This window comes from Odocoileus virginianus, chromosome 32, assembly GCF_023699985.2.
Source record: "Odocoileus virginianus isolate 20LAN1187 ecotype Illinois chromosome 32, Ovbor_1.2, whole genome shotgun sequence".
Taxonomy (NCBI): Eukaryota; Metazoa; Chordata; class Mammalia; order Artiodactyla; family Cervidae; genus Odocoileus; species Odocoileus virginianus.
Genome location: NC_069705.1, coordinates 13,028,829 through 13,053,239, shown reverse-complemented (window position 1 = coordinate 13,053,239; position 24,411 = coordinate 13,028,829). Strand labels below are relative to the sequence as shown.

The 24,411-nt window shown below is 42.1% G+C and overlaps 1 long non-coding RNA gene across 2 annotated transcripts in view; it reads left to right on the top strand.

Moving 5' to 3' along the window:
• The first annotated feature begins 285 nt into the window (after positions 1–285).
• LOC139032581 (uncharacterized) overlaps positions 286–24,411 on the top strand; it is a 246,407-nt gene continuing 222,281 nt past the window's right edge. For both annotated transcript variants that reach the window (XR_011485113.1, XR_011485112.1), the window contains exons 1-3: positions 286–475; positions 677–821; positions 5,414–5,521. This is a non-coding gene — a long non-coding RNA (uncharacterized lncRNA). The remainder of the gene's footprint in view (positions 476–676; positions 822–5,413; positions 5,522–24,411) is intronic.

Here is a 24,411-nt window from a genome sequence, read left to right as displayed (position 1 = left end):
GACAGAGTTGTTGAGGACTTCTGCTCACCACACAAAAGACCAGTACATCGGGAGGCAAGTTCCTGGGGCAGGAAAAACGACTAATCAGAAAGCCATCAGCCTGAGAAGTCAGGGGACTAATGCCTGAAAGAAACAGCTTTCCCCAGTCAGAGTTCTGGTTTCTTTTATACAGAGGATGAGGAAGGGGCGGGCAATCACTGTGATGCTGACCAACCATTGGCTGAGCCTACTGCTAATGGCCCCGCCCTAACGGCCACTCTGGTGGCCCCGCCTTAACGGCTGCACCTTAACGGTTCCTGTGCTAGCCCCGCCCCTAGGCCAGAGTCTCTTCACAGCGAGAAAGGAAGTGGTATCAGGCTTCTTGTTGCCAATGGACGCCAGAAAGATTATCACCGGGTGCTATACTCGGGGTGCTCACGAAGCTCTCAGAGCCACCAGCATCACTGCCAGTGTTGGAAGGAGGGGGCTGTGGCAGGTGAAATATGGGGGAGAAGTGGTAGACAGAAAACAGAACTGTTATGAAATTGTGTAGACAGAACACAATTTTTTTTAAATCTCCCCCACCAAGCCTTTAAATCCCCCCTCCCCCCAAAAGCAGTTCTGTTTAGAGAAAATCCTCTGTCTGTGGAATTCTCCAGGCAAGAATACTGGAGTGGGTTGCCATTCTCTTCTCCAGGGGATCTTCCCAACCCACAGATGGAACCCTGGTCTCCTGCGTTGGCTTCTTTCCCGTCTGAGCCGCCAGGGAAGCTCCAAGAAAAACCCCAGTGCCCCACATTTGTGACAGAATCATCTCCTCGGACAGATGCCAGGAGAAAACGGTGAGATCCAGAATTCCTACCACCAGCAGAATTTTCTGAAATATAAACAGTTTATCAGATGTAAGGCATTTAGAAGAAAAATGCAATTGTTTTCAGAACTTAATTCCAAAAGACTGAAAGAGCCCAAAGTCTGAGCAGAAAACAGTGTCTGCTAACAGCACCAGATCAGGTCAGGCTGTGGGCACAAGAGACCCCTTTCACCAGGAGTTGATGGTGGTGGCGCTTTCTTTTCCCAGGCTGCCCACCCACACCGCTGTGGGTTCCTGGTCGCACCTCATAGTGGGTTCCTGGTCACAGTCAGGAAGCACTCTCCCAAGAATCCACAACTGTTACCAGTGTGTTCCCTCCTCCAAGCACTTTCCCCATGTCTAGTGTTGCCCGCTCCCCATGACCCCAGGGTGAGCCTATTCTTTCCCCTTTAGCCTAAGATTCATCTAAGAAATGTATTACCTAGAATGTTTAATCTTATCATGTAGTCCCTGGAACTTGTTTTCTTTGAACTGTGTCTGAACTGTTGGTTTCTTTGCAGTCTGCCTTTTAATTAGACTCCTACTGTATCTATGAAAGTCCCCCCCTCCCCTCCAAACTGACTAATCAAGTGCACCAGGAAACTGAAATTCCATCATAAAACAGTTACTAATGTGCGGGAGTGGGAGGGGGAGATGACTCAATTGCTGTTTTATTACCCAAATTGACAAAGATCTGTGATGGAGAGTGTGCGCACTGGTGTCGCGTGGCAACACGCTCCTCTAATTAATGAAGTGACAGCCTTATGCTGTGAAATAGCAAAAGGACTTGACAAGACTCATGGCTTTTCTCATTGACTCAAACAGCTGGAATGGTGTTTCCTAATGTTTTCACAAGATTTGGCAGTAATATATTACCCTTGTCACTCTTAAAGAGGAGGGAGGGATGAGTAAATTTTTTCCTCACTGTCATGTAGCCCAACAGGGAGACAGAAATGAGTTCTGACCACCCCACCCCACCTGCCCCACCATCTACCTGCCAGTGCCCACCCCACCCACCATTCACACTACCGTCAAGATATCTCCATTGTTAATCTTACCTTTTTTGGTATCTTTTCTGGGAGAAAGATGGAGAAATCAACCGGGAACTCACATTAATTTTTCCAGGGAGAAAAAGAAATCAAAACATAAGGCCCTGATGCACAGTTTGCTAATGATTCTGAATTCTTAAACTGAAGGGATCAAAAACAGAAAACTGGGACTTATTGTGAATTAATCACATATGAATAATATTGATGAATATTTTCAGTGACTAAGGACTGTGTCTTTATCAGAAGAAAAGGCATGTGATTTAATCTTTTTTCAGATTTTTTTGTTTTTTTTTGAGTATCTGTTGCCTGGCTACTTCTGTTGTTTGGCCAAATATTTGGGCCTCTGTGTGTTTGATTCTGCTCAGATAAGCAAAGGGGACCAGATGGATTTGAGAACTGTGTCTCTCTTGAGTCTGGAGAGTCCTCTGGAGATCAGATGAAAAACAGCCTGCTCATTTGTGGGATTGCAAAGTTCCAGGAAAACAGATCACATGGTACTACAAAGGCAATCATACTTCTGATATTTCAGCTGTTTAATTCTTTTCATATTTCCCCTCCAAATATCCTCTTAAAAAGGGGAGGGGAGCTGTCTTTCTCTTATATGTTTCCTTGCTTGACACAGATAGGTCCAGATTCAGGTCTAAAGCAGGTCTAATCCCAAGGTTACATGTGTGAAGTTTAGTCCTGAAAACTAACACTTTGGGGGAAGGTAAATGATTATAAATGTAAATTTCAACTCCCAGTGGAGCTACTTGTTGGGAAGGATTTCTGGGGTTGGCACAGCTCAGTGGTAATTATCGAGACTTGAACATAGTTTTTGTTTCAAGGGGAAAGACGTTTGGCAGCAGATCCCGCAGTCTCTAAAAGGCCACATCGTTTTTTTCCCAGGGATGCCGAAACCTCTAATTTCCATAGTTAAAATGTTAATGCTCTTCATTCACTCATATCCTGGTCCCCACTGGCTTTGTGGAACAGGTATGGCTTTTTCAGGGTCGCTCTCATCACCGGAAACCACAGAGCCCTCAAACCTGGCAGGATTTCCCTGGGTGCCAATGTATCATTTAGGCCAGTCCATGTCGGATGGCTTTCAACTCTCCACAGCCAAACTCATGTTTCACTTGAAGGGATAAAACAGAGCGATTCAAGCAAATGGTATCTAAGCTTTTTGTACAATTCACAGAAAAGATTCATCACCTTTTTTTTCTTGAGAAGCAACAAAAACAGTATATTTAATCATCAAATATGTGCCAAGTGTTTTGCTAACCAATGTAGAGAGAACCTGAACTGGAAGACACAGCTCTTGACTTTTAAAGGTGTGAGATTCCTTTGGATAATAATACATGTTCAAAACAAGCAGGGTGTGATCCCAAGACTCTACCAGAGCTATCAAAATTGTGTGTGTGAATACACACACACACACACACACACACACACATATTCAGAGAGAATTATAGTGCATTCATTCTTTCAACAAACACTGTGCTGGTATCAAAGGGAAAAGGGGAGGAGGGATAAACTAGGAGTTTGGGATTAACACACTACTATATAAAATAAAAAAATCTATAAAATCTATAAAATACCATATATAAAATAGGGGGCTTCCCAGGTGGCTCAGTGGTAAAGAATAGCCTGCTAATGCAGGAGACTCAGGAGATGCGGGCTCGATCCTGGATTGGGAAGAGTCCCCTGGAGAAAGAAATGGCAACCCACTCCAGTATTCTTGCTTGGGAAATCCTATGGACAGAGGAGCCTGGCAGACTACAGTCCATGGAGTCACAAAAGGGTCAGGCATGACTTAGTGACTAGAACAACAACCACAAAGATGACTGATATACTGTCTTCATCCTCACAGAGCACACAGACAATGCAGAAAACATTAAACACACAGATCATTTTTTAGCAAATATTTATTGAGTAATTATTATCAGCCAGGACCTATGCTGTGTGATGGAAATGGAAGACTATGACACTTATTATGGATCTTGCCTTTTATGGAGTTTGCAGTCATGCAGTCATTTATAAGAACAATTAAGAATGTTAAGTACACAGGTAAAATGTAAAATCAACTATGTTCAAATCTTGGTTTTTCAATGTACTACCAATAAGTCTAGACACGTTTATTTTTTTTTTCTCTAACATTTTTAATGTGGACTATTTTTGAAGTCTTTATTGAATTTGCTTCAGTATTGTTTCTGTTTTACGCTCTGGTTTTTTGGCCTTGAGGCATGTGGGCTCTTAACTCCCCAACCAGAGGTTGAATCCATTACCCCTTCATTGGAAGGCAAAGTCTTAACCACTAGACCACCAGGGAAGTTCCCTAGGCACATTTCTAAACCCCTCTGAGCCTTGCTTTCTTCTTCTGGAAAATAGGGGTAACAGTACATACCACATACATTTTTGTAGTGATTAAAATAAGGAAAACAAGTACCACAGTTAATTTCAGTGTCTTCAATATCATAGGTGTTCAATTAATAGTGGTTATTTGTGGATAAAAATGAGTTTCTTTTAAAGGCAAGTGATGGTAGTATGTAGGTGGGGCAGCCAAGCCAGATGAGGGGTATAGATGACCTGAACTCCACGTGAAGGATGAGAGGAATTAGGGACTTCCCTGGCAGTCCAGTGGTTAAGACTCTATGCATCCACTACAGGGTCTACAGGTTCAATCCCTGGTCAGGAAACTAAGATCCCATTTCCTTCACACCATATAGCACAACCAAAAAAAAAAAAAAAAAAAAAAGGAGTTAAGGGGAGAAAGAGCAGTTATGCAAAAGCACATAGGTCTGAGGAAGCAGCATGTTGCCCTAGGCCTGGAGGATAGAGTGCCCAGGGTGGGGAAAGTAGTGGTGAAGAATTAGGTTGAATAGGAAAGCCAAGATCTGACCATGAGGGCCTTGAATGTCTTAGTAAGAAGAGTGAATTTGTACACTGAAGACAAGGAGAAATCGTTGGATAGTAATTAGAGGAACATTTCTTGAAGGAAAAGTTGCTTGAACTAAGCACTGATTGATGGGCAGGATTCAAACTGATGGAAACAGAGGCCTGGGGAACAGGGAGGGGAGAAGCAGGAATACAGATCTCAGGGGTAGAAGTGAGCTCAACACTTAGAGGACTCATTCAGCTGCCTCGTGCTTCCGAGCAACCTTAGGAGACTGTCTAAACTGATGATTCCAGATGGGGTTTAGGGTTAGGGCAACCAAATGTGGATGGCATAAATCCTAGTATATTACCTTCTTTCGATTGTTTATAGTCACATGGCCGTCTACCTTTAGGTTCTTTCTCTTATTTTTGGAAATAGGGAATATGATCCCTTTCTCATGATTATCATATAGAGATGTTCCATATTTGCCTTCAGAGTCACTGATGCCTTTATACGTTACAGTGAGCATGTCTTTTTGGCAACTCCTACCTAGCACTGAGTATAGATACAGTGTTTCCTAAATTGAAGGTCTATCACATGATTTGGTCTTGCAGGCTGGAGATCAGTGTGGATGGTACAGCCATACATCCCTTGACTGACGTGTGTATGTTTCCACAGGGTGTCACTGTCTGGGGAAGACATGGATGGACTCAGCTGCTCCTGACTTGATTCTTCAAAACCACCATCTCTGCAGTGGAACAGTTTCCCTTGCAAGTTACTCCAAAAGTAAGTCAGTTCTAAAAGAACTTTTAAACTATCATTATTACAGTGTATTTGGTTTATTTTGTGCAAAGTTGTCTCTATCTCTCTAAAGACTATTATATACCTTAAAAAACAATTTTGCTTTCCATTTGGTTCCTTTTCCTATTTGACTTGGTATTTTTTATAATAGTGGTGAGATCTTAGATATGAATTGTTAGCATCATGTTGGCAAGGATGTCAGGATGTCAAAGTTTACATTATTTGACTTTCAATTAATCCAGCTGTTTTAACCTCACTTCCCGCCATTGTCACTCAAGGTGTTCTCCAGTTCCTGAGCTGTGCTTGTGTTCCCCACATGGGTCTGCTTGCTGCTTGTTGCTTTATTTTTCTAATCACCCAGGATCCACATTTCACTGCTGTATGAAGACAGCCACCTCTCAGTCACTATTTTCCATCTTCTGAATAATCTTTGACCTCCAGCTCTTTGTCATTGTGGGTTTATGACTTAGTGGATTCCAGGAGGGAGAAGACATACGTGCGTTTGTTCAATTTACCTCTTTAAAGTAGAAGGGTGTGATTGTTTTAAAGATTTATAGATGTTTGGATTTAAAATAATAAAATAATTTGTTGATTATGAGTATAGATAGTCTGAGACTGGTACACTGTGTTTAAACTTTTAAAACCTGGAGGTGAAGAAAATGTGAACATCTGAGATGTGCTGGGAATGTGCTCTCTATGGTTTGGAAGGCATAATGGAAATTTATCTTTAGAACAATCTCTTTGTTCTGGGATAGAGTCATCTTGGTTGTGTTTCTGTGATTCATTTCGTTGTGTTTAGGGTTACTCTAAGTGGTTTTGAAGAAAACAAAAAAGCAAATGCTTTTATTCATTTATTCATTCATTCCCAACTTGGTGATTCATTCATCTGTTGGTTTACTTATACAACAAATACTTATTGAACCCTCATTCAGCGCCTTGCCTGGATTATAGGGGGGGAGGCAGACATCAGAGCTGTATGCTGTTATCAGGTTTCATAATGTGAAAAGCTGTGTCGAGAGGTTGGAGGTTGAGGAGAGCTGTGAAACAGTGGTTCTCTGCCAAGTCTGGTATCCCAACCCGGAAGCATCAGCCACAGCTTCCAGCATCTGGAGATCTGTTGGAACTGCCAGTACTTAGAGCCCACCCCAGACACACTGCGTCTGAGACTGTGTGGCTGATCACAGCAACCTGGTTCAACTTAATGTGAGCTTCATGTGATTCCAGTGCATACTAACATGTAAGAAGCACTACTCTAAAAAAGAAAAACAGCTTTAATTTAAAAAAGGTCAGTTTCGATATGTGAACCGGGAAGTAAAGCGGTGTGATATTCTGGGTCCACAAAAAGGGGAGAGGAGATGGTGAAAATGAGCTCCGAGACAATGGGAATTTCCAAAGTCCATTAAAAGAAAATCTATCCTATATTCAGACTTGATTTTTCTATTTAAATAGGGATATGCTACTGTGTATCTGTTGAAGGTTCCTGGGATTATTTTTCAGTTCGTTTTATTGTGCTTTGGCACCCATTTGCTGGTTGGATATGGTAATCGGATCCTTATTTCGTGGTATTTATGTTAAAACTATAGGTACCCCTGATGTTGATGGAGCCAAGGGATCAGCTGTGAAGGTTGTCCCATCACTGTCTGTCTAGCCGATGTCATGCTCATGGACAATACTACTCTCAGTGTCACTCAGATATTCTCCTGACATTCATCTTGTAGCTTTTACTTTTCTGGGGTTGTGAGCGCCAGTTAATAAGAACTGGATTGTCTTAGTGATCCTGGGATTTTGCTCCTTTCAGTGATGGTTGAACATGGATGAATATTGAATATACCTCCACTGTTCTCTTCCTTTGGTCATTCCCCGCCCCCGCCAGAAGGCTTCTTCTAAGCTCATATATGTAGATACCTAGGGAACTTGTCCTCAGCCCTTCGTTCATGTCCAGATATGCCCCTGTGTTTAGGTTACAGCTGTCAGTCTGTTACGGGCATCACTCAGTTGGGTCTGTTAATTGTGTCCAGCGACATCAGCTATATTTGACGGTGTTCCTTCCTCTGGTGTCTGGACAGGCAACATGGCATAAGGCAAAGAGCCCTGGACTTAGCGTCAGAGCTGCATCTAACATCTCCCGATTCCTGCAAACCCATGTGGCCTAGGAAAAAATGTCCATCTCCTGTTGCCATATTTGCAAAATGTTGTCATCTTATCTCTAAGGATCTTCCCTTTCTAACACCCTATGATTCTAGGTACACGGGTCACAATCTGTATAAAAACATTACTTAGGCTTTTAGCCATGAATATCAAACTGATTGGAAAATCAGAAGTATCAGTGGGTTTGGAGTATTGGGAGGATGTTAGAAGTGGGGGATTTAATGTCTGTTCTTTACCCCTCCAAATCCCAGAAGCTTTTGTAGAAAGCCATTTCCTAGAAACAAACAGGAGGCATCAGGGTCTCACTGCAAGCTCACTGTTATGTGGGCGGGTTTGGGTTTCTCTGTTGTCACTTGTCTATGGCAAATTCAAATACATCTTCAACTATTAAGATTTTTGTGATCAGAACAACTCTTTCATTTCCTTTCTGCCATTCTTCAAATGCAAACCACTTCGTATCACTTATGGCTGTAAACATATTCTTAAAAATAATGATTATGTGTGTACTGGTCTTATGTTGCTTATTATACTGGAGATCTGGTCCTAGGAATCGACCCTTGTTCATGTGGGAGACTGTGTTCAGCACGGTGTATGACATATATGTGGTACATGTATGGAAGTTTCTCTTAATTAATAAATGTCTGAGTGTCATATGGATAGTGGTCTGTGGGCTGGTCCCAGTTCATGAACTTTTTGTTGCCAATCCATGATGAGAGAAGTATAAAATTTGAGAATAAGTGATAGAAACGTTTATAATAATTTGACATTGCTGCACCAGCAAAGTATGTGATCAATACACTTATTTCACTGCATAGAGCACACAATGTATTTTGTACATTGACCTTTTATCCTACAAAATTGATAAAATCACTTATCTTCTCTAGTTTCTTTTTGGTAGATTCATTGGAATTCTTTGTACTCAGTCACGTCATTGGCAAATAAAGAAAGTTTTATTTCTTCCTTTTCAATCTGTGTGTCTTTTGTGTTTCTTTCTCTTTTCACTGAGACCTCAAGGATAATGTTGAATAAAACTGATGATAAGATGGAATATTCTTGCCTCAGTCTCCATCTAGAGAGAAAGCATTCAACCTTTCACCAGTAATTATGTTAGCTATGGCTTTTACCATAGATGGCCATAATCAGATTGAGGACATTTCCTCCTATTCCAGGTTTACTGAGAAATATTATTGTGAATGGATATTGAATTTTGTCCAGTGCTTTTCCTTGAAATCATCACGTGGTTGTTCTTTTTTGATTGTCAACATAGTGAGTTGCTTGGCTGGTTTTCAAATATCAAAACAACTTTGCATTCCTGGGATTAACCCTGGATGGTGATGATGCAGATATTTCTGGATTTCATTTGCCAAAAGTATGTCATGAATTTTTGCATCTATGTTTGTGAGGGATATTGGTTTGTAGTTTCTCTTATTGTATATCTTTGCCTTTTTTTTGAAATTGATGTACTTCATGCCTCATAAAATCAGTTGTGGAGTGTTTATTTTCTTCTGTGTTCTGGAAGAGTTTTGGTGTAATTGGTATTATTTTTTTCCTTAAATGTTAATTACAATTTAGAGTCTGGAGTTTTCTCTGTGGAATTTTTCAGCTTATGATTTTAGCTTTTAAGACTAAGACTATTCATATTTCTTATTTCATGAGCTTTAGCAGTTTGTGATTTTTAAGAGACACTTGTTCCTTGGAAGAAAAGTTATGACCAACCTAGACAGCATATTAAAAAGCAGAGACATTACTTTGCCAACAAAGGTCCATCTAGTCAAAGCTATGGTTTTTCTAGTAGTCATGTATGGATGTGAGAGTTGGATTATAAAGTAAGCTGAGCACTGAAGAATTGATGCTTTTGAACTATGGTGTTGGAGAAGACTCTTGAGAGTCCCTTGGACTGCAAGGAGAGTCAACCAGTCCATCCTAAAGGAGATCAGTCCTGAATATTCATTGGAAGGACTGATGCTGAAACTGAAACTCCAATACTTTGCCCGCCTGATGCAAAGAGCTGACTCATCTGAATAGACCCTGATGCTGGGAAAGATTGAAGGTGGGAGGAGAAGGGGACAATAGAGGATGAGATCGTTGGATGGCATCACCAACTCAGTGGACATGAGTTTGAGTAAACTCCAGGAGTTGGTGATGGACAGGGAGGACTGGCGTGCTGCAGTTCATGGGGTTGCAAAGAGTCAGATACGACTGAGCGACTGAACTGAGCTGAACTGAACTGATTTTTCAGAATTTTCAGTTCAGTTCAGTTCTGTCACTCAGGCATGTCTGACTCTTTGTGACCCCATGGACTGCAGCACGCCAGGCTTTCCTGTCCATCACCATCTGACAGAGCTTGCTCAAACTCATGTTCATCGAGTCAGTGACGCCCTACAACCATCTCATTCTCTTTTGTCCCCTTCTCCTCTGACACTCATCATCAATTATGTCTGTTTTTTCATAAAGTTATTATGAGTCCCTTACTATATTTTATAAAACATATTTTGAATATTTTGGGGATCTTATTGATGGTCTCTCTCTTGTATACTTATTTTTGATTATTCATCTTATCCCTTTTTTCTTGGTTTGTCTGGCTCTTGTTTTCAGTTTCTTAAAAAAACAACTTATGGTTTAATTGATATCATTATTGTCCCTGTGTTTTCTATTTCATTGACTTTCTACTATTATCTTTCTTATTTCCTTTTTCTGGTCTTATTTGCTATATCTCTATTTATTTTTAGTGGTTGCTCTAGTGTTTGCAATATATATCTTGAACTTATCACAGTCTATTTTCAAGTAAAATTATGCCACTTCATGTATAATAAAAAACCTTAAAATTGTGAACTTCTATGTGCTCTATGTTTTAATATACACATATATAAATCCCATGATCTATTGTTATTTTCATTTAAGTGGTCAGTTACCTTTCAAAGAGATTTAAAGTTTTGAGGATTTTATTTTTATATTAACCTATATTTCTGGAGCTCTGTTTCTTTGAGTAGATCCAAATTTATATCTAATATTATTTTCCTTTCATCTGAAGAAATTTCTGTATCATTTCTTTTAGTGTAGGCTTAGAAACTGCCGCTGGGCATAAGTTGGGTCAGTCATAGAACTCACGTCACTTCATTTTGTATTTTTCAGAGGTCAGCTTCTGTTCTGCCTCTTTTCCAGTGCCTAATATCTCAAAATATATTTCATGTGTTTTTCCAGTGTTCTAGTTGTTTAAGACCGAAGAGTAAATATCATTCCTGTCATCCCACTGTAGCCTGAAGAGAAATTTCTGAATAGAGTACAGATCAAAAAGAATCTGTGATAGATTGGGAAAACAAAACAAGCACCACCTCAACAAAAACTGGACCTTCCCTGTAGAGGAACATTGTTCAATAAAACTTTCTGAGTTGATGGAAATGTTCTGTATGTGTGTGTGTAAAAGTCACTCAGTCATGTCTGACTCTTTGCGACCACATGGACGGTAGCGCACCAGACTTCTCTGTCCATAGAATTCTCCAGGCAAGAATACTGGAGTGGGTTGCCATTCCCTTCTCCAGGGGATCCTCTCTTTCTCGATCTGCATTATTCTCTACAGTAGCCATCAGCAAACATGTGGCTGTTTCACGACTGAGTACTTGAAATGTGTAAGAATGTGTAAGAAATGTGAGTACTTGAAGTGTGTAAGAAATGTGTAAGTACTTAAAGTGTGTAAGAAAATTACATAGTAAAAACTTAATGGCCATTCTTTTGGACAATTTATATCTAGAACCAAAAAAAAAAAAAAAATGTTAGCAAAACTGGAACAGGAAGAATGTCAGCAAAGGAGAACAAAGCTTGATTGAGGTCAGGAGGTAGATGTTTATCTTTTTAGGTGAAACAGAGTTGAGTGATGTGTACTTAAGGCTTGTGCTGCAGAAGAAGATAGGAAAATCAGAGGAGACACAATGAAATAATACAGTAAGGGTTAAATTAACTAATGTTTCAAAAAGCACTTTGGATGGGTGTACCTGCCATTGCTGCGGATATCATTTCCCTAGTGATCTGAAATTCCCTGGTGGTCCAATAGTTAGGATTCTGTGCTTTCAGTGCCAAGGGCCTAGGTTCAATCCCTGTTCTGGAAACTAGGATCCTGCAAGCCATGCAGCATGGCCAAAAAACAAAAAGAAAGAAATAAAGAAAAGAAACCACTTTAGAAAACTCTGAGGAATATACTGAGGTGTGGTTAAATTGTGAATGATTACACATTTCTATTCTATCCTTTCAGTATTTTTCAAATGCTTTCCATGAATTCTTTCCACTTCATCATAATAAAATCACAGTAATTTTTATAAATAAGGCCTTATAAATAAATAACTCCACCAGGTAGTAAAAAGTGGTGACACTGACGAAGTGCTTAACGATTCTGGTGAGAGGTTAGGAAGCTCAGAAAGAAAATTTTTAAATAAAATATCAGAACCCTAAAAAAATATATTATTTCCCTAGTGATTGAAGGTCAAGGTGAGCAGTTGTGTAACAGGCATGACAAATGAGTCAGGGACACGTGCCTCAGTTCAAGCTTCCCCTCCCACTTGGCACTCGGGGTCTCTGACCCCTGTGAGGACAGTTTATGATGTCTTACGTGCCCCAAGGTACGCAAGGAGGTAGCAACTAAATTAATCTAGGCTATCGCCTCTTCCAGGATGTTGAGAAACCTGGCATTTTTCTGATGGGGAGCATAGAAGACAAGTGGTAGCTGCTATTGTCTTTCACAAGTATCTGTTGTCCAGAGGGATCATCCATAATGGCATCAATTTTTGGACGCTCTATTCCTGAAGTTCAAATATTGAGAGGTTGACTTGTCAGGAACTGTCTTGCATGCAGTTTTCATGATAATTGATAGCCTGTGCTTGTGGAAAATATACGAGGGTCCTCCCAGTATGGTGGACAAGTCTGCAGGTCATGAATGAGTACTCAGTCATGTCTGTCTCTTGGCAGCCCCATGGACTGTGGCCTGCCAGGCTCCTCTGTCCCTGGGATTTTCTGGACAAGCATATTTGAGTGTCTGTAGTGACTTCAGGCTAAATCAGAGTTGAAGGGTCTGTTTTTCCCTTTGGATGCTGAATTACATTTGAGTGTCTGTATGGAAGTTTGATTGCGAGGTTGTCATTTCAAGAAGGCCTTTTCATGATTGACCTATTTTTATGGGTCAAAGCATTAAAGAAAATAAGAGATAAATTACATTGTTTTCCATCTGTGTCTGCAGTACAGCATATGTAATTCAGTAGAAGATACATAAACATGCAAACTTCTATTAGTCACTGTCAGGATATCTAAGAGCGTTCCTTCCTTGTACCTAATCCACCATTAGTTTTAATCAGAAATATGGTGTGCTTGTGTTTTTCTTTGAAAAGTGCTTATCTTTAACACGTAATAAGCCAGCCTGTAGACATCAGTTACTGGATTGTAAGAGCACATTAGAGATTCTAAAGTGACTCAGGTAGGTCACAGAGGTACCTGGGGGTAGGATAAAATACCACAGTGAGTTCATCCACAGAAAGAATATGAAAAAAAAATCACACACAAAACATCTTAAATAAGAAAGCTGGGAAAGGAGACTGGGCAGAACTGACTGGTGCAGAGTAGAGGACTGTGCTTGGAGGTGGAAAATGGGGTCTTTCCCAAGTTTTGTGGGAAACCCGGTGCCAGGAGCATGAGCTCAGCTTGGATGCTCATTTCAGTCGTGTCTGACTCTTGGCAATCCTATGGACTATAACCCACCAGGCTCCTCTGTCCATTGGGGTCTCCAGGCAAGAATACTGGAATGGGTTGCCATGCCCTACTCCTGGGGACCTTCCCACCCAAGGATTGAATCTGCATCTCTTACATCTTCTGCATTGGCAGGTGGATTCTTTACCTCTGCCCCACCTGGGAAGCCCCTGTGACCTCAGACAGAGGGTCAACTCCTAGCTCTAATTCCCAAGACTGGTTCTGGGACTTTGAGCTGGCATCTGGCACAGAGAAGCAATACTTCCTACTTGTAACAGTTTTGTAAAAATCATGAGAATTAGAGAACCATGCTCAATATTTTGTAATAACCTATAAGGAACAACATTATAAAAAAAATAGATATATATGTATGAATAATTGAATCATTTTGCCATATACCTGAAACTAACACAACATTGAAAATCAACTATACTTCAATTTTAAAATAATAGTAAAAGAAAAAAAAATAATAGTAGAAACCCAGTTTTTTTTCTTTTTTAAAAAAAAGATCACTTGAGTTAAAGTTTGTGTAAACATGAGCCTGAACATTCAGGTTAGCGTTTGGATATGTCTTATGGGGCAGTCCTGCTGCAGGACTGTGTGTGTGTGTGCGTGCGTGTGTGTGACATGGCATACAGGAGTTAGGTCCCTGACCAGGAATCAAACCTGGGCCCCGAGCCTTGGGAGCATGGACTCAGCCACTGGACCACCAGGGAGGTCCCAGACCTTTCTGGCTGAAGACAGACACAAAGAGTTGGACACAACTGAGCGACTTTCACTTTCACTGGGCTTCCCTGGTGACAGCTGGTAAAGAATCCGCCTGCAATGTGTGAGACCTGGGTTCGATGCCTGGGTTGGGAAGATCCCCTGGGGAAGGGAAAGGCTACCCACCCCAGTATACTGGCCTGGAGAATTCCATGGACTGTATAGTCCATGGGGTCGCAAAGAGTTGGACATGACTGAGCAACTTTCACTTTCAATTTCTGTCCAAACTTTGGCAACAGGGTTGGGGCAGGGCAATGATAACACATTCCGAGGCAAGGGAGGTGCTTCAATGACTATTTTTGTTTAAAGACACTATGGGAGTGTCGGAGGACAGGTGTGATTTCAGGACCATTCACTGTCTATCCGTTTCTGAGCCTCAGGAGATGGACTGCAGTGAACAAAGGAAAGCCTAGTTTCACTGGATCAATTCTGAGAGGAGAAGACCTGCTTTGTTGTGACTAAGTCCTTGTGCAAATGAACAGCATTTCCTCTTTCTGGATTTCTACTGGAGCATGATGTGATGTAAAAAAAAAACATAGCAGCTTGATTGGTAAGGCACACCCATCTTACGTGGAAACATCAGAAAGATGTCATGCTGTGCTGGCTTCACAGTCTGCATCATGTTAGCTAAGCTGCTACTGCTGCTGCTCCTCCTGCTAAGTTGCTTCAGTCATGTCCGACCCTGTGTGACCTCATCAGTAGCCCACCAGGCTCCCCCGTCCCTGGGATTCTCCAGGCAAGAACACTGGAGTGGGTTGCCATTGCCTTCTCCAATGCATGAAAGTGAAAAGGGAAAGTGAAGTCGCTCAGTCGTGTCCGACTCCTAGCGACCCCATGGACTGCAGCCTACCAGGCTCCTCCGTTCGTGGGATTTTCCAGGCAAGCGTACTGGAGTGGGGTGCCATTGCCTTCTCTAGTTAGCTAAGCTAGTGGTTGTAAAAGAACGTTTCCAGTACCTAAGGAAGAGGGAATTCCCTGGGAGGTTAGTGGTTAAGACTCTGCATTTCCATTGCAGGGAGCACAGGTTTGATCCCTGGTCAGGGAAACTATGATCCTGTATGCCGCATGGTGCAGCCAGAAAAATAATAATAATAAAAAATAAAAAATAAAAAAAAAACTAAAGAGAAGAGGAAAATGATGGCCATCACAACAGTGAAGATGTTCATATGGTAGAGTGAGATATCCCTATCAGATGTCCAAAACTGCTTTAGGGTGTGGGATTTTTGAGGGCACCTGGGTTTACCATTATGGAGGGACAGGACACTTCCTTTCCGCAGGTTTTAGACCTAGATTGGTGCAGCCTGAAGAATGTGAAGACTTAATAATTGTAATCTCTTTTCTCTTCTTCCTGGAGACACTTACACACTGGCAGCAAAGATAAAGATTTCTTTGCTCTAATTCCTATTCTACTGTCTCAGTTACCACCACCCCGCCCCTCCAAGATGTCCCCGCAAGAAATTTTAAGTAGTTCCTCTCATTTAAGAAGTTGCCAGATTGAAACACATTAGTGAGCCACAGCAGCTGAGGAAATCTGGTGAGGACAGTAAAGTGGAGTTGGGAGTCTTTTGAGTCTGTTTTCTGCTTCTGTCTCTATCTAATCATATGGCCTCGAGCAAGTTATTTAATCTTTCAGGGCTCAGTTTTCCTGTTTATAAAAGAGGGTACTACATGACCTCCAAGCTCCTTTCTCTCTCTGACTTTCTGGGAGTTGCTCCACCTTTTAACTTCTCCAATTGAGGGTCAGGGGTCCCTCAATAAGTGTTAGAAGAAGCTACCATGAAGGTTGTAGCGGTGCCAGTAGTCTACTTAGGCTGTATGGGAAATAGATGGGGTGCCAGAGTGCTCAGTGTGTACTAAGGACACCTGTTTGAAATTCAGTGTTCTTTGGGGGTGCTGGGAAGAGACAAGACAAAATGCGGGCTAAGATGCAATGGTGAAATCTCTCCCCAGCTTCATTTCTTTCAGATTTATCTGAGTTGGGACTGGGGCTCATTCCTAGAAATCTGCCTACTACTGTCAGGCAAAGCAAGCCAATGATGATGTGTGTTTTACTTTTGTGCATAGTAGATGGTTAGCATTCCTACAGAATAGTAATAATTACCTTTTACTGAGTGCTTGCCTAGTGTTGACCTAAAATAAATAGACTGCCTGTAAAATTGGGTTTATTTGGGATCAGTGGAAAATTACAGTTCGATGTCTGCAACCTTGGGGAGCCACATGCAAATCCCTGCATAGCAAAGGAAGGAGAACATTTTAATAGAGGGGGAAAGGAAGCTGAAGGGGACGGCTCCAGTATATACAGAGTCCATGGTTTGTCAGTGGCTGAGTCCTTGCCTGGAAAGAAGAGGTGTCTTTCCTTTTCCTGTCTAGCTCAGCTCTCTTTGCAGGGCCTGTGAGCTCTCCCTTCTGGTCCCCCAGCTCTGTTTAACTGAGATTTGTGTTTACAGTAAGTCTCCTACAGATGACCCTGCAAGTTAGGAACTTTCGAAGATGTGAACACATTATAAACCTATTATAATATGATACTCTATAGCCGTTCTTTGGGTACTTAGACCGACTTCGTTAGACTTACAAATTGGACTTACGAATGTGCTTTCGGAATGGAACTCATTTGTATGTAAGGGACTTACTGCATAAAGTTTTTTATACCAAATGAGTCATAAGTCCAAAAATGCTTTACATTCATTTTTCTTATTTAGTTCTCATGATACCCTGTGAAGTCAGATTCATTTTATAAATGGTGAAACCACAGTTCAGGGATGTTTGCTGCCAACATTGACATAACTGGCATAGAGCCAAGGTTTGAATCTGCATCTGTTTTGACCCTCACTCAATGCTGGGCTTTTCTGTCGATTCCGTTAAGTCTGTGTCTGTGTAGCTCACATGCTGACAAGCCTCTCAGTGCAAAACATATCCACATCTTTGGGCAGTTTAATGGTGAATTAATCAAAAATAATTAAACATCTCAAGCATATTAAATACAAAATAACTAGGACGTGGTTGGCTCTCCACATGGATTCCTCCTGATGAAGCACTTTCTGCTGTGACAGAAATAAAATAAGGTCTCTTGGTAATTTGAAACATATATAGCAAATAATTCTACATTTATATGGTCTTTTTTTTTTAAAGAATTGTATTTTAATTTTTAAGGTGCCATTTTAATATCTGTGCTGTAACTGATAATTATTTTGGGAAGGGGGCAGCTGGGGGGATTTCAGTAGCAGCACAAATAATTCTTTAATGCAACAGCTGCAAGGCTTAAGTCAACCCTGTACCTGTCAGAGAGAAGCTAGTCTGTAGATATGCCTTCTGCTGCAAGGTCATTAGTTTGGGTCTAGTCAAAGTTGATCATGGAGGAAGGTCACCTTCACTTGATAGCTCCTTGGTGGCCAACGTAAATGAGATAGTGGACTTATTCAATTTTCTCCTGGGCAGTCACCCAGGACTAATTCTGAAGGCTCTCACCACAAATGGGAGGACCTATCCGGGTGTAGATGCTTATCATTGTGTCCTTTCAAGGTCTAGACTGTGGCTAATTCTGATAGTGATTAGTACTGTTATTATTATTATATAGTCACTCAGAGGTACCCAGCGGAATACCCGTTTGGATAAAAAGCACATTAGCGTTAGTTGCTGTTGGTCATGATGGCTAGAGGTGAGCATGGGAATGAGCTTGAGGTTCATTGCTCCTCCACCCATCTCCTACCACACTTCAAAGTCCATCCCAGATCCCATCCCATCTCAAAGCTGTTTAGGACCAGCAGCCCATGATGCCCCGGGAATTCCAGTTGTCTCCACTGTCTGTGGATAACTTATGGCTCATTGTCATTCATGACTTCAAATTATTATGCACTCTCATTTTGGATGCTCCAGTGGGAAATAGCAGTTAGGACATTAAAATCTTTCATAGGTTCATTTACTCATAAACCTTGGCTTAACTTAAGCCTTCCAATATCCTAATTTGCACAACTGTGTTCCTCCAAGGAATCCTTCCTTGAGACCTTTTTTAACGTATCAAGTCCTGAAGTCACATACAGTAGCCACACCCCACCTGCTTCCTTACTGTTAGCATATATGAAACATCATATATGAGGTGGGTATGCATTCTCTCAGTCTGCCTCCTTAATTATCCTACTCTGCTTACACCTTAAAATTCTTATGTTCCTTTGAGAAATAGGTGGAGCAATGATTAATTAACTAAATAGCTTAATATTTAAATCTGTAATCTCCTAAATCTCCTGAAAGGTCATATAGTAAAAGCTATGGTTTTTCCAGTAGTCATGTAAGGATCTGAGAGTTGGATTACAAAGAAGGCTGAGCACCAAAAAATTGATGCTGTCGAACTGTGGTGCTAGAGAAGACTCTTGAGAGTCCCTTGGACTGCAAGGAGATCAAATAAGTCAATCCTAAAGAAATCAATCCTGAGTATTCATTGGAAGGGCTGATGATGAAGCTGAAGCTCTAATATTTTGACCACCTGATGTGAAGAGCTGACTCATTAGAAAAAACCCTGATGCTGGCAAAGATTGAAGCAAAAGGAGAAGGGGGTAGCAGAGGATGAGATGGTTAGATAGCATCACTGATTCAATGGATGTGAATTTGAGCAAACTCCTGGAGATAGTGAAGGACAGGGAAGCCTGGTGCACTGCAGTCCATGGGGTCGCAAAGAGTCAGACACAACTTAGCAACTCAGCAACAACAAATTTCCCACCATGGCCCTCTTTGATCTTTTAATCCTGAATACTTGTTTTCTTTTAATTATTGTGACTTCAGTTGTTCCTGTGTTTCAGTGTTTTTGTCTCAGATATGAATCCCTGGCTCCGTGTCTGTAGTGATGTCCTGTTTTACCTCAACTAAAAGCCTCTCCTGCTTAAATATTTATCCCACAGGTGAAATAATGTGTACTTGTACCACAGAGCTGGGCATAGCCTATGGAGTCGATAGGCAAGAGAGGAAGTTATAATAACACAGCCATGGAAGAGTTAGTGGTGCTTATTTATAAGTAGCCGTGGAATCCACTGAATAAATGAATGCTCTAATAGCACCTCTGTGAGCAATTCCCTCCACTCCTTCCCACTGGGCACACTCAGCCCTTAGGGAATCCAGGCCACTGAGAACTCTGACCTCATGTGCTCACTGAAGGGGATAAAACCTCCCGATTCAACCGGTTGGTCCTAGACTCAGCTCCCACATGTGTACCAGTTACTTTAGTGATGCAAACAGAATTTCCTAGGTGCTTGCAGGGCAGGCCTGAATTTCTCTCTCTGCACCTAGCTGTAAGAAATGCTGCATTGTTTAATTTTTCTAAATCAAATTAGTTCTGAGTTTATGCCCACGCTAGTCATGCTTGGGGGAAAGAAATCAAACTCAGTAATAATTTTGGAGAAAGGTAGCTTAGGTGAGTGTCTGTCAACTGAAGAAATGCTCTCTAGCTTTTCTTGTGGTCGGCTCTGATATGCACACATCTCAAGGCCACATGATCCATGCACCATAGGCAGATGTGTTATGCTGCCGGCTGGGGTGCAGGGATCATGATGTAGCTCAGGTCTTTAGCATCTGGAATCCAACCCCAGAAGACACACCAGGGAGGCCCAGGGTTCAGTGAAGGAATTGGCCACAACTCTCTTTCCTTCTGCTTCTCAGGTCGTGCAGTGGTGAATAATCTGTCTGCCAGTTCAGAAGACACAAGAGACGTGGGTTCGTTCCCTGGGTCAGGAAGATCCACTAGAGAAGGAAATGGCAACTCACTCCAGCATTCTTGTCTGAGAATTCCATGGACAGAGGAGCCTAGAGGGCTACAGTCCATGGGTCTAAAAGAGTCAGGCATAACTGAGCATACATGCACAACTGTTTCCTTCCCAGACTTTACATATTTCATCCTTCTCTAAACCAGGACACCTCCAAAGGTAAAAGAGAGCATGAATAAAAACCACACCAGGAAAAGAGGCATAAACCAGGGTGTATGATTATCCTATGTGAGGTCTTCCTAAATGAATCTTTAGAAACACAATGTTGATTTCTTTATCTTGGAGGTGATGATAGGGAAAGATGTTGCCATTGGTTGGACCTTTCTATCAACTCATCCTATTACATATGTGTTCCCTGGATCAAAAACCAATCCTCTTTCTGGGAAGGTTATTTTCCCTGGAAATGCATGGAAACAGAGAGGAAAAATGGCAACACTCTCCTGATCAGCAAGATCCACCAAAACTACTTTCAAGGATTTTGGCATAAAGGGTCTGAGAAGAGATTACTAAGGAGCAAAATGGCTAGAGGCCTGAAAGGCCAATTTATCTTGCCTAGAGGCTGTCATCGGAGAAGGCAATGGCACCCCACTCCAGTACTCTTGCCTGGGAAATCCCATGGACGGAGGAGCCTGGTGGGCTGCGGTCCATGGGGTCAAGAAGAGTCAGACATGACTGAGCGACTTCACTTTCACTTTTCACTTTTATGCATTGGAGAAGGAAATGGCAGCCCACTCCAGTGTTCTTGCCTGGAGAATCCCAGGGACGGGGTTGCACAGAGTCGGACACGACTGAAGTGGCTTAGCAGCAATAGCAGCAGAGGCTGTCACTGCCCTTTGCTTCATGCTGTGCGTGGGGAGTTGGCGGCTCCTGCATTGGGCAGTGAAGTTGCTGCTTGAATACAAGTCTAGAAGCAGCTCAGCTGAGATGCTCTCGGACTCGGAGCTTCCCAGGGCAGGAAATGCAGGCCTCTCTTTCCAAACGCCATTAAGGGAGACTTGTAGGCACTCAAAGTTTTCACTTTAATAGAAAAAGCCTCTCATCTTAGGAGCTTAAAACCATCTCCAAGGTGAACCCAGGAAAGGGTGGAAGTGTAGCTATTATTATAGCAATTTGTTCCCTACAAACAGCAGCCCCCAGGTGCACAAATGTGAGTAGTTAACTTGCCTTTTTTTCTCTTAGATTGTTTTTTTCCCAGTTTCCCATGGTGTCACCTCTGGGAGGGCAGACCAGCCTTTTCCTGTCCTCCTGTCATCCTGTGGACAGCCCAACACCCACCGGTTGCTGCAGGAGCCCAGTCTCTCCCCAGCGGACAGTTAAACGATTTGAGTGTGGAGAATGTCAGTCTTTAATCGAAAGAAATTAAAGAGAAACCTGATTATCCTACAAAGAGAATGTAAGGAAAAGATAGTACCCACCACAGTCTTCCACAAGTTTATAGAGAACAGTTTCCTTTCTTTTTTAAATTATTTTATTGAAGTATAGTTGATTTACAATGTTGTGCTAATTTCTGTTGTACAGCAAAGTGATCCAGTTATACATATATATGTTTCATATTCTGTTCCATTATGGTTTATCACAGGATATTGAATATAGTTCCCTGTGTTATATTGTAGCTCCTTATTTATCCATTTTATATATAATAGAGGATACAAACTATCTGCTAACTCAGAAGTCCCCACCCACTCCTTCCCCCACCCCCTCCTTCCCCCACCCCCTCTCCCTCTTGTCAGCCACAAGTCTGTTTACAGAACAGTTTCTGGATCATGCTGGTGACACTTTTGAGGTGAAGAGTTGATTCAGATGCTTTTGCAAATCTAGAATATTTTTTATTTTTTAGGGCTCTGAAAATATGTCTGTATTTCTTTTGTTTCCAGGCTGAAAAAAAATGAGATTTTCTCCTATATTGCCTGAGAGATGAAAATATATTTTCTTTTTGCTTTTAATGTCCAAAGTGAAAAGTTAGTCAGTCAGTCGTGTTAGACTCTTTGTGACCCCATGGACTGTAGCCCACCAGGCTCCTCTGTCCATGGAATTCTCCAGGCAAGAATACTAGAGTGGTTGCCATTTCCTTCTCCAAGGGATCTTCCCGACCCAGGGATCAAACCTAGGTTGCCTGCATTGTAGGCAGATTCTTTACCAACTGAGCCACCAGGGAAGCCGCTTTTAATATCCAGGCCTCCAAAAAAATCACATATTCTCAGATTCTTATTTGGGGCTTCCTTTTATTTTCTCCTTGTCCCCAACAGAGGAGAGACTTGTACATTAGGAGGAAAATTTTACTTCATCATAATTAAATATATTCAAGAGGAATTTTCTGTATTTCAAGGAAAGAATGTTAAATGTGAGCTCAGGGAGGGTGTTGGTAGTGCTGGGTTTTATTTCCCTAGCCTGTAACAAGGAGTATGAAAAATATTGATTTGTTCCTGAGAGATGCTGGAGAACTTAATTAAAGTTGTTTAAGTACTTTGGAATCTTTTGATAGAAAGAAGCATATGAAAGTGCAATGTGCTTTCATTTAATGTGAACTTTTCAGAAACCAGAAGGAAGCCTTCCCACACCCCACCCCCACTTCAAAACAATATACCGGCGAAGATATGTTTTCAATATCCAGGTCTATTTGGTTGTGATAAATATAGTCTCTGACCTTTAACAGATGTAAAAGGGAAAACAGAGAAATTGGACATGCTGTGATGGCTATTGCCTGTTTTGCAGAGCTTCTCAGCATATTGATCGGCTGGCAGATGCTTCCAAGAGCTGGTCTACGACTTAGAAATCCACCACATTGGGGGATGAGAGTGTGGGCTTCTAAGACTGTACACAAGATAAGTCAAAGGGAACCAAGACTGCACAACTTCACCCTGTGACAAAAGGCCAGCAGGAAGCTTTGGCCGACTTTTGGCAGGGGGCAGACAATTTCCTCTCCGTGGTTTTTTACCCAGTGCAAAGTGTATGTATCCCCACCTCATAACAGTATATGTGATGCCGAAGCGAGCACTCCCCACCTCATAACAGGCTCGGGTTGGGGGGGGGGGGGTGGACATTCTTAGCTGATGCCTCCAGGAGCATGCTAATCTTCTGCTAAGAAAGTCAGTATGGAATTCGACTGACAAGACCTTGACTTCTTTCCATCACCCTGTCAAGGACTTGATGGATGCGCTTTCTCCTCTTCCATTTCCCAGAGTTCTTTCACTGGCATGTGTCTGCTTAATGAAGTTGTTGAAGCACTGTCTCCTAACCTTCACCCATGGGAGACCTGGACATAGTTCCATACTCATTGAAAAATTCCTTTCTGGCAAGTCAGGCCCTGATGATGACTTCTTGATTGGGTTATAGTAGAAAGCTGTGCTTGGAGTTTTTGCAAGGGGCTTGGCAGGTGGCGCTAAGTGATAGGATCCTGCCTGCCAATGCAGGAGGTCTAAGAGTCATGTTTGATCCCTGGGTTGGGAGGATTCCCTGGAGAAGGACATGGCAGCCCGCTCCAGTATTCTTGCCTGGAGAATCCCATGGATGGAGTAGCCTGGTGGGTTGTGGTTCATAGGGTTGCAAAGAGTCAGACACGGCTGAAGTGACGTGGCGCACACAGCACACAGCCTGCTTCCTCTAAGACTCCCTATGTGATCACAGCGTGAGCTGTGTGCTTTCAGGGGACGATGGAGCAGGGGCTCTAGCAGGGAGGAGGAAGATGTACATGTGCTTCATGGCCTTGAGTTCACCTGAGGGGGCTGTAGGAATATAGTCACACGCTGGACTGAAGGTGGAATAAGGGAAGTGAATTCTATCATTCTTGGGTGACCTCCCCTTCTTCCTTGGTTTATCTCATAATGAAGGGAAACTTCAGCTGTAGGCTCAACCACCCCATTTGTTGTTTTTGAGGCAATCTCATTAGGCTTCAACTTCCTGTATGGTGAGATTGGCTCAGTTCATGGCAATTTAAACTGGTCTGGGCCACCTTCATGAATTTTTTGGTCATTGCAACTGTAATCAGCCAGCTTTGTCACGTTTACTACAATTTTGACCTTACCCTCATTGTGGAATTTCAGCTGGGATTTTTAGTATTTGAATCTTGGCTTTTCCCACTGAAAGGGATTTGGTTATTCCTCTAGCCTCAACTGGAGTAGGTAATGGCATCCCCTTCCAGTATTCTTGCCTGGAGAGTCCTATGGACAGAGGAGCCTGGTGGGCTACAGTCTGTGGGGCCACAAAGAGTCGGACACGACAGAGCAACTGAGTATGCTAGCGTTAGTGCCTCTGGGCATCTCCCGTGAGTATTTTGTGCCCACTTTTGCTCATGGAACCCTGAACACATGCCCAACCCTTAACTAACTTCCCAGTGGGCCATCTGGGCAATTCCCTGTTGAAAGGAGCTTTTGTGGACAAAAAAAAGGAACTTTTTTGAGTTTTGGGGTTCCTGGGGTTCTGATAGATTCTGGGCACTTAAGTGCTCATTCAGTACATTTTTCTCTTACTTTCTGCCACGATTGTTGAGAT